The sequence below is a fragment of the Salmo salar genome, chromosome 16, assembly GCF_965601325.2.
Source record: "Salmo salar chromosome 16, fSalSal1, whole genome shotgun sequence".
NCBI classification, from domain to species: domain Eukaryota; kingdom Metazoa; phylum Chordata; class Actinopteri; order Salmoniformes; family Salmonidae; genus Salmo; species Salmo salar.
The window spans coordinates 74,690,218-74,705,127 of NC_138306.1; the positions used below are offsets into that span (position 1 = coordinate 74,690,218).

The 14,910-nt window shown below is 41.2% G+C and overlaps 13 non-coding genes across 13 annotated transcripts; all 13 read left to right on the plus strand.

The window, feature by feature from the left end:
* The first annotated feature begins 524 nt into the window (after positions 1–524).
* trnal-cag (transfer RNA leucine (anticodon CAG)) lies at positions 525–607 on the plus strand. Its single transcript has one exon. It is a non-coding gene; the product is annotated as a tRNA-Leu (tRNA).
* A 758-nt stretch (positions 608–1,365) lies between these two features.
* Positions 1,366–1,448, plus strand: trnal-cag (transfer RNA leucine (anticodon CAG)). Its single transcript has one exon. It is a non-coding gene; the product is annotated as a tRNA-Leu (tRNA).
* Positions 1,449–3,548: 2,100 nt separating this feature from the next.
* trnal-cag (transfer RNA leucine (anticodon CAG)) lies at positions 3,549–3,631 on the plus strand. The gene has a single exon. It is a non-coding gene; the product is annotated as a tRNA-Leu (tRNA).
* A 1,902-nt stretch (positions 3,632–5,533) lies between these two features.
* trnal-cag (transfer RNA leucine (anticodon CAG)) lies at positions 5,534–5,616 on the plus strand. The gene has a single exon. It is a non-coding gene; the product is annotated as a tRNA-Leu (tRNA).
* A 903-nt stretch (positions 5,617–6,519) lies between these two features.
* On the plus strand, positions 6,520–6,602 carry trnal-cag (transfer RNA leucine (anticodon CAG)). The gene has a single exon. It is a non-coding gene; the product is annotated as a tRNA-Leu (tRNA).
* Positions 6,603–7,527: 925 nt separating this feature from the next.
* Positions 7,528–7,610, plus strand: trnal-cag (transfer RNA leucine (anticodon CAG)). The gene has a single exon. It is a non-coding gene; the product is annotated as a tRNA-Leu (tRNA).
* Positions 7,611–8,513: 903 nt separating this feature from the next.
* Positions 8,514–8,596, plus strand: trnal-cag (transfer RNA leucine (anticodon CAG)). Its single transcript has one exon. It is a non-coding gene; the product is annotated as a tRNA-Leu (tRNA).
* Positions 8,597–9,521: 925 nt separating this feature from the next.
* On the plus strand, positions 9,522–9,604 carry trnal-cag (transfer RNA leucine (anticodon CAG)). The gene has a single exon. It is a non-coding gene; the product is annotated as a tRNA-Leu (tRNA).
* A 925-nt stretch (positions 9,605–10,529) lies between these two features.
* trnal-cag (transfer RNA leucine (anticodon CAG)) lies at positions 10,530–10,612 on the plus strand. The gene has a single exon. It is a non-coding gene; the product is annotated as a tRNA-Leu (tRNA).
* Positions 10,613–11,537: 925 nt separating this feature from the next.
* Positions 11,538–11,620, plus strand: trnal-cag (transfer RNA leucine (anticodon CAG)). The gene has a single exon. It is a non-coding gene; the product is annotated as a tRNA-Leu (tRNA).
* Positions 11,621–12,356: 736 nt separating this feature from the next.
* On the plus strand, positions 12,357–12,439 carry trnal-cag (transfer RNA leucine (anticodon CAG)). Its single transcript has one exon. It is a non-coding gene; the product is annotated as a tRNA-Leu (tRNA).
* A 758-nt stretch (positions 12,440–13,197) lies between these two features.
* On the plus strand, positions 13,198–13,280 carry trnal-cag (transfer RNA leucine (anticodon CAG)). The gene has a single exon. It is a non-coding gene; the product is annotated as a tRNA-Leu (tRNA).
* A 925-nt stretch (positions 13,281–14,205) lies between these two features.
* On the plus strand, positions 14,206–14,288 carry trnal-cag (transfer RNA leucine (anticodon CAG)). The gene has a single exon. It is a non-coding gene; the product is annotated as a tRNA-Leu (tRNA).
* Positions 14,289–14,910: the final 622 nt, after the last annotated feature.

The window sequence follows — 14,910 nt, forward strand, 5'->3', positions numbered from 1 at the left end:
TTGTCATTGGATTGTATTGGCGGGAGGAAAAAAATATTGTCTGCAGGGTAATCGAACTCGCCGCATCTAAAGTCAAGCCACGGGTCACAGGTGAGATCCCTTGTTAAATCCCCCCAAAATAAAACACGATTCCGTTGAAAATAACCATTAAGCCATTTTGCTAAGATTTCCCCCATTTTGACATGTGGACCTGTTGTCACTCTTACCCTGATGGTTGCTGATACTTCCAGACACTTTTTCGGTCTTATCTGAGGTATTTTATCATTTATATCAGAATGGCCATATTCTGAGGCCACTTTAGCGCTCAATCAATGACCATTTACTACGCTTTTTCCATTGAAGGACATATTGAGGATAAATCAATGACTGGAGTTTTTAATTGATAAAAACCAACGACTATTTGATGTTGAAAGTGCAAGTCAGTATTGTGCATTTACTGGTCTTTGTGGTGATCTCAGGAGGCCGTGCCTATTTCTACTTTTACCTAGTACGCTTTATCCCGACACCAAAGCCAGTTGTTCAGAGTCAGGATGGCCGAGCGGTCTAAGGCGCTGCGTTCAGGTCGCAGTCTCCCCTGGAGGCGTGGGTTCAAATCCCACTTCTGACAAGCTTTTAACGCCTGCATGTCATACTGCTTTGTAATCACCAGTTGACAAATAAATGACTTAAGATAATGGAAATAACACCAAGTTAACATGTGTAGTGAATAAGTATCATATTTTTAACATTCTGCAAAAACAGCTAGTTGATGAGAGGTTGAAAGAGAATTGCAAGAATTTCACAGGCGGGCCACAAAAACAGGCAAATAAAAGGCATCTCGGAACGCACAACTCGTTGGTCGTTGTCATTGGATTGTATTGGCGGGAGGAAAAAAATATTGTCTGCAGGGTAATCGAACTCGCCGCATCTAAAGTCAAGCCACGGGTCACAGGTGAGATCCCTTGTTAAATCCCCCCAAAATAAAACACGATTGCGTTGAAAATAACCATTAAGCCATTTTGCTAAGATTTCCCCCATTTTGACATGTGGACCTGTTGTCACTCTTACCCTGATGGTTGCTGATACTTCCAGACACTTTTTCGGTCTTATCTGAGGTATTTTATCATTTATATCAGAATGGCCATATTCTGAGGCCACTTTAGCGCTCAATCAATGACCATTTACTACGCTTTTTCCATTGAAGGACATATTGAGGATAAATCAATGACTGGAGTTTTTAATTGATAAAAACCAATGACTATTTGATGTTGAAAGTGCAAGTCAGTATTGTGCATTTACTGGTCTTTGTGGTGATCTCAGGAGGCCGTGCCTATTTCTACTTTTACCTAGTACGCTTTATCCCGACACCAAAGCCAGTTGTTCAGAGTCAGGATGGCCGAGCGGTTTAAGGCGCTGCGTTCAGGTAGCAGTCTCCCCTGGAGGCGTGGGTTCGAATCCCACTTCTGACAAGCTTTTAACGCCTGCATGTCATACTGCTTTGTAATCACCAGTTGACAAATAAATGACTTAAGATAATGGAAATAACACCTAGTTAACATGTGTATTGAATAATTAAGAGAATCCTTTCAGGTCCCAGTCTCCCCTGGAGGCTTGGGTTTGAATCCCACTTCTGACAAGCTTATAACGCCTGCATGTCATACTGCTTTGTAATCACCAGTTGACAAATAAATGACTTAAGATAATGGAAATAACACCAAGTTAACATGTGTAGTGAATAAGTATCATATTTTTAACATTCTGCAAAAACAGCTAGTTGATGAGAGGTTGAAAGAGAATTGCAAGAATTTCACAGGCGGGCCACAAAAACAGGCAAATAGAAGGCATCTCGGAACGCACAACTCGTTGGTCGTTGTCATTGGATTGTATTGGCGGGAGGAAAAAAATATTGTCTGCAGGGTAATCGAACTCGCCGCATCTAAAGTCAAGCCACGGGTCACAGGTGAGATCCCTTGTTAAATCCCCCCAAAATAAAACACGATTCCGTTGAAAATAACCATTAAGCCATTTTGCTAAGATTTCCCCCATTTTGACATGTGGACCTGTTGTCACTCTTACCCTGATGGTTGCTGATACTTCCAGACACTTTTTCGGTCTTATCTGAGGTATTTTATCATTTATATCAGAATGGCCATATTCTGAGGCCACATTAGCGCTCAATCAATGACCATTTACTACGCTTTTTCCATTGAAGGACATATTGAGGATAAATCAATGACTGGAGTTTTTAATTGATAAAAACCAATGACTATTTGATGTTGAAAGTGCAAGTCAGTATTGTGCATTTACTGGTCTTTGTGGTGATCTCAGGAGGCCGTGCCTATTTCTACTTTTACCTAGTACGCTTTATCCCGACACCAAAGCCAGTTGTTCAGAGTCAGGATGGCCGAGCGGTCTAAGGCGCTGCTTTCAGGTCGCAGTCTCCCCTCGAGGCGTGGGTTGGAATCCCACTTCTGACAAGCTTTTAACGCCTGCATGTCATACTGCTTTGTAATCACCAGTTGACAAATAAATGACTTAAGATAATGGAAATAACACCTAGTTAACATGTGTAGTGAATAATTAAGAGAATCCTTTCAGATCGCATTTTCCCCTGGAGGTGTGGGTTCGAATCCCACTTCTGACAAGCTTTTAACGCCTGCATGTCATACTGCTTTGTAATCACCAGTTGACAAATAAATGACTTAAGATAATGGAAATAACACCTAGTTAACATGTGTAGTGAATAATTAAGAGAATCCTTTCAGGTCCCAGTCTCCCCTGGAGGCTTGGGTTCGAATCCCACTTCTGACAAGCTTTTAACGCCTGCATGTCATACTGCTTTGTAATAACCAGTTGACAAATAAATGACTTAAGATAATGGAAATAACACCAAGTTAACATGTGTAGTGAATAAGTATCGTATTTTTAACATTCTGCAAAAACAGCTAGTTGATGAGAGGTTGAAAGAGAATTGCAAGAATTTCACAGGCGGGCCACAAAAACAGGCAAATAAAAGGCTTCTCGGAACGCACAACTCGTTGGTCGTTGTCATTGGATTGTATTGGCGGGAGGAAAAAAATATTGTCTGCAGGGTAATCGAACTCGCCGCATCTAAAGTCAAGCCACGGGTCACAGGTGAGATCCCTTGTTAAATCCCCCCAAAATAAAACACGATTGCGTTGAAAATAACCATTAAGCCATTTTGCTAAGATTTCCCCCATTTTGACATGTGGACCTGTTGTCACTCTTACCCTGATGGTTGCTGATACTTCCAGACACTTTTTCGGTCTTATCTGAGGTATTTTATCATTTATATCAGAATGGCCATATTCTGAGGCCACTTTAGCGCTCAATCAATGACCATTTACTACGCTTTTTCCATTGAAGGACATATTGAGGATAAATCAATGACTGGAGTTTTTAATTGATAAAAACCAATGACTATTTGATGTTGAAAGTGCAAGTCAGTATTGTGCATTTACTGGTCTTTGTGGTGATCTCAGGAGGCCGTGCCTATTTCTACTTTTACCTAGTACGCTTTATCCCGACACCAAAGCCAGTTGTTCAAAGTCAGGATGGCCGAGTGGTCTAAGGCGCTGCGTTCAGGTCGCAGTCTCCCCTGGAGGCGTGGGTTCGAATCCCGCTTCTGACAAGCTTTTAACACCTGCATCTCATACTGCTTTGTAATCACCAGTTGACAAATAAATGACTTAAGATAATGGAAATAACACCAAGTTAACATGTGTAGTGAATAAGTATCATATTTTTAACATTCTGCAAAAACAGCTAGTTGATGAGAGGTTGAAAGAGAATTGCAAGAATTTCACAGGCGGGCCACAAAAACAGGCAAATAAAAGGCATCTCGGAACGCACAACTCGTTGGTCGTTGTCATTGGATTGTATTGGCGGGAGGAAAAAAATATTGTCTGCAGGGTAATCGAACTCGCCGCATCTAAAGTCAAGCCACGGGTCACAGGTGAGATCCCTTGTTAAATCCCCCCAAAATAAAACACGATTGCGTTGAAAATAACCATTAAGCCATTTTGCTAAGATTTCCCCCATTTTGACATGTGGACCTGTTGTCACTCTTACCCTGATGGTTGCTGATACTTCCAGACACTTTTTCGGTCTTATCTGAGGTATTTTATCATTTATATCAGAATGGCCATATTCTGAGGCCACTTTAGCGCTCAATCAATGACCATTTACTACGCTTTTTCCATTGAAGGACATATTGAGGATAAATCAATGACTGGAGTTTTTAATTGATGAAAACCAATGACTATTTGATGTTGAAAGTGCAAGTCAGTATTGTGCATTTACTGGTCTTTGTGGTGATCTCAGGAGGCCGTGCCTATTTCTACTTTTACTTAGTACGCTTTATCCCGACACCAAAGCCAGTTGTTCAGAGTCAGGATGGCCGAGCGGTCTAAGGCGCTGCTTTCAGGTCGCAGTCTCCCCTCGAGGCGTGGGTTGGAATCCCACTTCTGACAAGCTTTTAACGCCTGCATGTCATACTGCTTTGTAATCACCAGTTGACAAATAAATGACTTAAGATAATGGAAATAACACCTAGTTAACATGTGTAGTGAATAATTAAGAGAATCCTTTCTGATCGCATTCTCCCCTGGAGGTGTGGGTTCGAATCCCACTTCTGACAAGCTTTTAACGCCTGCATGTCATACTGCTTTGTAATCACCAGTTGACAAATAAATGACTTAAGATAATGGAAATAACACCTAGTTAACATGTGTAGTGAATAATTAAGAGAATCCTTTCAGGTACCAGTCTCCCCTGGAGGCTTGGGTTCAAATCCCACTTCTGACAAGCTTTTAACGCCTGCATGTCATACTGCTTTGTAATAACCAGTTGACAAATAAATGACTTAAGATAATGGAAATAACACCAAGTTAACATGTGTAGTGAATAAGTATCGTATTTTTAACATTCTGCAAAAACAGCTAGTTGATGAGAGGTTGAAAGAGAATTGCAAGAATTTCACAGGCGGGCCACAAAAACAGGCAAATAAAAGGCTTCTCGGAACGCACAACTCGTTGGTCGTTGTCATTGGATTGTATTGGCGGGAGGAAAAAAATATTGTCTGCAGGGTAATCGAACTCGCCGCATCTAAAGTCAAGCCACGGGTCACAGGTGAGATCCCTTGTTAAATCCCCCCAAAATAAAACATGATTGCGTTGAAAATAACCATTAAGCCATTTTGCTAAGATTTCCCCCATTTTGACATGTGGACCTGTTGTCACTCTTACCCTGATGGTTGCTGATACTTCCAGACACTTTTTCGGTCTTATCTGAGGTATTTTATCATTTATATCAGAATGGCCATATTCTGAGGCCACTTTAGCGCTCAATCAATTACCATTTACTACGCTTTTTCCATTGAAGGACATATTGATAAAAACCAATGACTATTTGATGTTGAAAGTGCAAGTCAGTATTGTGCATTTACTGGTCTTTGTGGTGATCTCAGGAGGCCGTGCCTATTTCTACTTTTACCTAGTACGCTTTATCCCGACACCGAAGCCAGTTGTTCAGAGTCAGGATGGCCGAGCGGTCTAAGGCGCTGCGTTCAGGTCGCAGTCTCCCCTGGAGGCGTGGGTTCGAATCCCACTTCTGACAAGCTTTTAACGCCTGCATGTCATACTGCTTTCTAATCACCAGTTGACAAATAAATGACTTAAGATAATGGAAATAACACCTAGTTAACATGTGTAGTGAATAATTAAGAGAATCCTTTCAGGTCCCAGTCTCCCCTGGAGGCTTTGGTTCGAATCCCACTTCTGACAAGCTTTTAACGCCTGCATGTCATACTGCTTTGTAATAACCAGTTGACAAATAAATGACTTAAGATAATGGAAATAACACCAAGTTAACATGTGTAGTGAATAAGTATCGTATTTTTAACATTCTGCAAAAACAGCTAGTTGATGAGAGGTTGAAAGAGAATTGCAAGAATTTCACAGGCGGGCCACAAAAACAGGCAAATAAAAGGCTTCTCGGAACGCACAACTCGTTGGTCGTTGTCATTGGATTGTATTGGCGGGAGGAAAAAAATATTGTCTGCAGGGTAATCGAACTCGCCGCATCTAAAGTCAAGCCACGGGTCACAGGTGAGATCCCTTGTTAAATCCCCCCAAAATAAAACACGATTGCGTTGAAAATAACCATTAAGCCATTTTGCTAAGATTTCCCCCATTTTGACATGTGGACCTGTTGTCACTCTTACCCTGATGGTTGCTGATACTTCCAGACACTTTTTCGGTCTTATCTGAGGTATTTTATCATTTATATCAGAATGGCCATATTCTGAGGCCACTTTAGCGCTCAATCAATGACCATTTACATATTGAGGATAAATCAATGACTGGAGTTTTTAATTGATAAAAACCAATGACTATTTGATGTTGAAAGTGCAAGTCAGTATTGTGCATTTACTGGTCTTTGTGGTGATCTCAGGAGGCCGTGCCTATTTCTACTTTTACCTAGTACGCTTTATCCCGACACCAAAGCCAGTTGTTCAGAGTCAGGATGGCCGAGCGGTCTAAGGCGCTGCGTTCAGGTCGCAGTCTCCCCTGGAGGCGTGGGTTCGAATCCCACTTCTGACAAGCTTTTAACGCCTGCATGTCATACTGCTTTGTAATCACCAGTTGACAAATAAATGACTTAAGATAATGGAAATAACACCTAGTTAACATGTGTAGTGAATAATTAAGAGAATCCTTTCAGGTCCCAGTCTCCTCTGGAGGCTTGGGTTCGAATCCCACTTCTGACAAGCTTTTAACGCCTGCATGTCATACTGCTTTGTAATAACCAGTTGACAAATAAATGACTTAAGATAATGGAAATAACACCAAGTTAACATGTGTAGTGAATAAGTATCATATTTTTAACATTCTGCAAAAACAGCTAGTTGATGAGAGGTTGAAAGAGAATTGCAAGAATTTCACAGGCGGGCCACAAAAACAGGCAAATAAAAGGCATCTCGGAACGCACAACTCGTTGGTCGTTGTCATTGGATTGTATTGGCGGGAGGAAAAAAATATTGTCTGCAGGGTAATCGAACTCGCCGCATCTAAAGTCAAGCCACGGGTCACAGGTGAGATCCCTTGTTAAATCCCCCCAAAATAAAACACGATTGCGTTGAAAATAACCATTAAGCCATTTTGGTAAGATTTCCCCCATTTTGACATGTGGACCTGTTGTCACTCTTACCCTGATGGTTGCTGATACTTCCAGACACTTTTTCGGTCTTATCTGAGGTATTTTATCATTTATATCAGAATGGCCATATTCTGAGGCCACTTTAGCGCTCAATCAATGACCATTTACTACGCTTTTTCCATTGAAGGACATATTGAGGATAAATCAATGACTGGAGTTTTTAATTGATAAAAACCAATGACTATTTGATGTTGAAAGTGCAAGTCAGTATTGTGCATTTACTGGTCTTTGTGGTGATCTCAGGAGGCCGTGCCTATTTCTACTTTTACCTAGTACGCTTTATCCCGACACCAAAGCCAGTTGTTCAGAGTCAGGATGGCCGAGCGGTCTAAGGTGCTGCGTTCAGGTCGCAGTCTCCCCTGGAGGCGTGGGTTCGAATCCCACTTCTGACAAGCTTTTAACGCCTGCATGTCATACTGCTTTGTAATCACCAGTTGACAAATAAATGACTTAAGATAATGGAAATAACACCTAGTTAACATGTGTAGTGAATAATTAAGAGAATCCTTTCAGGTCCCAGTCTCCTCTGGAGGCTTGGGTTCGAATCCCACTTCTGACAAGCTTTTAACGCCTGCATGTCATACTGCTTTGTAATAACCAGTTGACAAATAAATGACTTAAGATAATGGAAATAACACCAAGTTAACATGTGTAGTGAATAAGTATCATATTTTTAACATTCTGCAAAAACAGCTAGTTGATGAGAGGTTGAAAGAGAATTGCAAGAATTTCACAGGCGGGCCACAAAAACAGGCAAATAAAAGGCTTCTCGGAACGCACAACTCGTTGGTCGTTGTCATTGGATTGTATTGGCGGGAGGAAAAAAATATTGTCTGCAGGGTAATCGAACTCGCCGCATCTAAAGTCAAGCCACGGGTCACAGGTGAGATCCCTTGTTAAATCCCCCCAAAATAAAACACGATTGCGTTGAAAATAACCATTAAGCCATTTTGCTAAGATTTCCCCCATTTTGACATGTGGACCTGTTGTCACTCTTACCCTGATGGTTGCTGATACTTCCAGACACTTTTTCGGTCTTATCTGAGGTATTTTATCATTTATATCAGAATGGCCATATTCTGAGGCCACTTTAGCGCTCAATCAATGACCATTTACATATTGAGGATAAATCAATGACTGGAGTTTTTAATTGATAAAAACCAATGACTATTTGATGTTGAAAGTGCAAGTCAGTATTGTGCATTTACTGGTCTTTGTGGTGATCTCAGGAGGCCGTGCCTATTTCTACTTTTACCTAGTACGCTTTATCCCGACACCAAAGCCAGTTGTTCAGAGTCAGGATGGCCGAGCGGTCTAAGGCGCTGCGTTCAGGTCGCAGTCTCCCCTGGAGGCGTGGGTTCGAATCCCACTTCTGACAAGCTTTTAACGCCTGCATGTCATACTGCTTTGTAATCACCAGTTGACAAATAAATGACTTAAGATAATGGAAATAACACCTAGTTAACATGTGTAGTGAATAATTAAGAGAATCCTTTCAGGTCCCAGTCTCCTCTGGAGGCTTGGGTTCGAATCCCACTTCTGACAAGCTTTTAACGCCTGCATGTCATACTGCTTTGTAATAACCAGTTGACAAATAAATGACTTAAGATAATGGAAATAACACCAAGTTAACATGTGTAGTGAATAAGTATCATATTTTTAACATTCTGCAAAAACAGCTAGTTGATGAGAGGTTGAAAGAGAATTGCAAGAATTTCACAGGCGGGCCACAAAAACAGGCAAATAAAAGGCATCTCGGAACGCACAACTCGTTGGTCGTTGTCATTGGATTGTATTGGCGGGAGGAAAAAAATATTGTCTGCAGGGTAATCGAACTCGCCGCATCTAAAGTCAAGCCACGGGTCACAGGTGAGATCCCTTGTTAAATCCCCCCAAAATAAAACACGATTGCGTTGAAAATAACCATTAAGCCATTTTGGTAAGATTTCCCCCATTTTGACATGTGGACCTGTTGTCACTCTTACCCTGATGGTTGCTGATACTTCCAGACACTTTTTCGGTCTTATCTGAGGTATTTTATCATTTATATCAGAATGGCCATATTCTGAGGCCACTTTAGCGCTCAATCAATGACCATTTACTACGCTTTTTCCATTGAAGGACATATTGAGGATAAATCAATGACTGGAGTTTTTAATTGATAAAAACCAATGACTATTTGATGTTGAAAGTGCAAGTCAGTATTGTGCATTTACTGGTCTTTGTGGTGATCTCAGGAGGCCGTGCCTATTTCTACTTTTACCTAGTACGCTTTATCCCGACACCAAAGCCAGTTGTTCAGAGTCAGGATGGCCGAGCGGTCTAAGGCGCTGCGTTCAGGTCGCAGTCTCCCCTGGAGGCGTGGGTTCGAATCCCACTTCTGACAAGCTTTTAACGCCTGCATGTCATACTGCTTTGTAATCACCAGTTGACAAATAAATGACTTAAGATAATGGAAATAACACCTAGTTAACATGTGTAGTGAATAATTAAGAGAATCCTTTCAGGTCCCAGTCTCCTCTGGAGGCTTGGGTTCGAATCCCACTTCTGACAAGCTTTTAACGCCTGCATGTCATACTGCTTTGTAATAACCAGTTGACAAATAAATGACTTAAGATAATGGAAATAACACCAAGTTAACATGTGTAGTGAATAAGTATCATATTTTTAACATTCTGCAAAAACAGCTAGTTGATGAGAGGTTGAAAGAGAATTGCAAGAATTTCACAGGCGGGCCACAAAAACAGGCAAATAAAAGGCATCTCGGAACGCACAACTCGTTGGTCGTTGTCATTGGATTGTATTGGCGGGAGGAAAAAAATATTGTCTGCAGGGTAATCGAACTCGCCGCATCTAAAGTCAAGCCACGGGTCACAGGTGAGATCCCTTGTTAAATCCCCCCAAAATAAAACACGATTGCGTTGAAAATAACCATTAAGCCATTTTGCTAAGATTTCCCCCATTTTGACATGTGGACCTGTTGTCACTCTTACCCTGATGGTTGCTGATACTTCCAGACACTTTTTCGGTCTTATCTGAGGTATTTTATCATTTATATCAGAATGGCCATATTCTGAGGCCACTTTAGCGCTCAATCAATGACCATTTACTACGCTTTTTCCATTGAAGGACATATTGAGGATAAATCAATGACTGGAGTTTTTAATTGATAAAAACCAATGACTGTTTGATGTTGAAAGTGCAAGTCAGTATTGTGCATTTACTGGTCTTTGTGGTGATCTCAGGAGGCCGTGCCTATTTCTACTTTTACCTAGTACGCTTTATCCCGACACCAAAGCCAGTTGTTCAGAGTCAGGATGGCCGAGCGGTCTAAGGCGCTGCGTTCAGGTCGCAGTCTCCCCTGGAGGCGTGGGTTCGAATCCCACTTCTGACAAGCTTTTAACGCCTGCATGTCATACTGCTTTGTAATCACCAGTTGACAAATAAATGACTTAAGATAATGGAAATAACACCTAGTTAACATGTGTAGTGAATAATTAAGAGAATCCTTTCAGTTCCCAGTGTCCTCTGGAGGCTTGGGTTCGAATCCCACTTCTGACAAGCTTTTAACGCCTGCATGTCATACTGCTTTGTAATAACCAGTTGACAAATAAATGACTTAAGATAATGGAAATAACACCAAGTTAACATGTGTAGTGAATAAGTATCATATTTTTAACATTCTGCAAAAACAGCTAGTTGATGAGAGGTTGAAAGAGAATTGCAAGAATTTCACAGGCGGGCCACAAAAACAGGCAAATAAAAGGCATCTCGGAACGCACAACTCGTTGGTCGTTGTCATTGGATTGTATTGGCGGGAGGAAAAAAATATTGTCTGCAGGGTAATCGAACTCGCCGCATCTAAAGTCAAGCCACGGGTCACAGGTGAGATCCCTTGTTAAATCCCCCCAAAATAAAACACGATTGCGTTGAAAATAACCATTAAGCCATTTTGCTAAGATTTCCCCCATTTTGACATGTGGACCTGTTGTCACTCTTACCCTGATGGTTGCTGATACTTCCAGACACTTTTTCGGTCTTATCTGAGGTATTTTATAATTTATATCAGAATGGCCATATTCTGAGGCCACTTTAGCGCTCAATCAATGACCATTTACTACGCTTTTTCCATTGAAGGACATATTGAGGATAAATCAATGACTGGAGTTTTTAATTGATAAAAACCAATGACTATTTGATGTTGAAAGTGCAAGTCAGTATTGTGCATTTACTGGTCTTTGTGGTGATCTCAGGAGGCCGTGCCTATTTCTACTTTTACCTAGTACGCTTTATCCCGACACCAAAGCCAGTTGTTCAGAGTCAGGATGGCCGAGCGGTCTAAGGCGCTGCGTTCAGGTCGCAGTCTCCCCTGGAGGTGTGGGTTCGAATCCCACTTCTGACAAGCTTTTAACGCCTGCATGTCATACTGCTTTGTAATAACCAGTTGACAAATAAATGACTTAAGATAATGGAAATAACACCAAGTTAACATGTGTAGTGAATAAGTATCGTATTTTTAACATTCTGCAAAAACAGCTAGTTGATGAGAGGTTGAAAGAGAATTGCAAGAATTTCACAGGCGGGCCACAAAAACAGGCAAATAAAAGGCTTCTCGGAACGCACAACTCGTTGGTCGTTGTCATTGGATTGTATTGGCGGGAGGAAAAAAATATTGTCTGCAGGGTAATCGAACTCGCCGCATCTAAAGTCAAGCCACGGGTCACAGGTGAGATCCCTTGTTAAATCCCCCCAAAATAAAACACGATTGCGTTGAAAATAACCATTAAGCCATTTTGCTAAGATTTCCCCCATTTTGACATGTGGACCTGTTGTCACTCTTACCCTGATGGTTGCTGATACTTCCAGACACTTTTTCGGTCTTATCTGAGGTATTTTATCATTTATATCAGAATGGCCATATTCTGAGGCCACTTTAGCGCTCAATCAATGACCATTTACATATTGAGGATAAATCAATGACTGGAGTTTTTAATTGATAAAAACCAATGACTATTTGATGTTGAAAGTGCAAGTCAGTATTGTGCATTTACTGGTCTTTGTGGTGATCTCAGGAGGCCGTGCCTATTTCTACTTTTACCTAGTACGCTTTATCCCGACACCAAAGCCAGTTGTTCAGAGTCAGGATGGCCGAGCGGTCTAAGGCGCTGCGTTCAGGTCGCAGTCTCCCCTGGAGGCGTGGGTTCGAATCCCACTTCTGACAAGCTTTTAACGCCTGCATGTCATACTGCTTTGTAATAACCAGTTGACAAATAAATGACTTAAGATAATGGAAATAACACCAAGTTAACATGTGTAGTGAATAAGTATCATATTTTTAACATTCTGCAAAAACAGCTAGTTGATGAGAGGTTGAAAGAGAATTGCAAGAATTTCACAGGCGGGCCACAAAAACAGGCAAATAAAAGGCATCTCGGAACGCACAACTCGTTGGTCGTTGTCATTGGATTGTATTGGCGGGAGGAAAAAAATATTGTCTGCAGGGTAATCGAACTCGCCGCATCTAAAGTCAAGCCACGGGTCACAGGTGAGATCCCTTGTTAAATCCCCCCAAAATAAAACACGATTGCGTTGAAAATAACCATTAAGCCATTTTGCTAAGATTTCCCCCATTTTGACATGTGGACCTGTTGTCACTCTTACCCTGATGGTTGCTGATACTTCCAGACACTTTTTCGGTCGTATCTGAGGTATTTTATCATTTATATCAGAATGGCCATATTCTGAGGCCACTTTAGCGCTCAATCAATGACCATTTACTACGCTTTTTCCATTGAAGGACATATTGAGGATAAATCAATGACTGGAGTTTTTAATTGATAAAAACCAATGAATGTTTGATGTTGAAAGTGCAAGTCAGTATTGTGCATTTACTGGTCTTTGTGGTGATCTCAGGAGGCCGTGCCTATTTCTACTTTTACCTAGTACGCTTTATCCCGACACCAAAGCCAGTTGTTCAGAGTCAGGATGGCCGAGCGGTCTAAGGCGCTGCGTTCAGGTCGCAGTCTCCCCTGGAGGCGTGGGTTCGAATCCCACTTTTGACAAGCTTTTAACGCCTGCATGTCATACTGCTTTGTAATCACCAGTTGACAAATAAATGACTTAAGATAATGGAAATAACACCTAGTTAACATGTGTAGTGAATAATTAAGAGAATCCTTTCAGTTCCCAGTGTCCTCTGGAGGCTTGGGTTCGAATCCCACTTCTGACAAGCTTTTAACGCCTGCATGTCATACTGCTTTGTAATAACCAGTTGACAAATAAATGACTTAAGATAATGGAAATAACACCAAGTTAACATGTGTAGTGAATAAGTATCATATTTTTAACATTCTGCAAAAACAGCTAGTTGATGAGAGGTTGAAAGAGAATTGCAAGAATTTCACAGGCGGGCCACAAAAACAGGCAAATAAAAGGCATCTCGGAACGCACAACTCGTTGGTCGTTGTCATTGGATTGTATTGGCGGGAGGAAAAAAATATTGTCTGCAGGGTAATCGAACTCGCCGCATCTAAAGTCAAGCCACGGGTCACAGGTGAGATCCCTTGTTAAATCCCCCCAAAATAAAACACGATTGCGTTGAAAATAACCATTAAGCCATTTTGCTAAGATTTCCCCCATTTTGACATGTGGACCTGTTGTCACTCTTACCCTGATGGTTGCTGATACTTCCAGACACTTTTTCGGTCTTATCTGAGGTATTTTATAATTTATATCAGAATGGCCATATTCTGAGGCCACTTTAGCGCTCAATCAATGACCATTTACTACGCTTTTTCCATTGAAGGACATATTGAGGATAAATCAATGACTGGAGTTTTTAATTGATAAAAACCAATGACTATTTGATGTTGAAAGTGCAAGTCAGTATTGTGCATTTACTGGTCTTTGTGGTGATCTCAGGAGGCCGTGCCTATTTCTACTTTTACCTAGTACGCTTTATCCCGACACCAAAGCCAGTTGTTCAGAGTCAGGATGGCCGAGCGGTCTAAGGCGCTGCGTTCAGGTCGCAGTCTCCCCTGGAGGCTTGGGTTCGAATCCCACTTCTGACAAGCTTTTAACGCCTGCATGTCATACTGCTTTGTAATAACCAGTTGACAAATAAATGACTTAAGATAATGGAAATAACACCAAGTTAACATGTGTAGTGAATAAGTATCGTATTTTTAACATTCTGCAAAAACAGCTAGTTGATGAGAGGTTGAAAGAGAATTGCAAGAATTTCACAGGCGGGCCACAAAAACAGGCAAATAAAAGGCATCTCGGAACGCACAACTCGTTGGTCGTTGTCATTGGATTGTATTGGCGGGAGGAAAAAAATATTGTCTGCAGGGTAATCGAACTCGCCGCATCTAAAGTCAAGCCACGGGTCACAGGTGAGATCCCTTGTTAAATCCCCCCAAAATAAAACACGATTGCGTTGAAAATAACCATTAAGCCATTTTGCTAAGATTTCCCCCATTTTGACATGTGGACCTGTTGTCACTCTTACCCTGATGGTTGCTGATACTTCCAGACACTTTTTCGGTCTTATCTGAGGTATTTTATAATTTATATCAGAATGGCCATATTCTGAGGCCACTTTAGCGCTCAATCAATGACCATTTACTACGCTTTTTCCATTGAAGGACATATTGAGGATAAATCAATGACTGGAGTTTTTAATTGATAAAA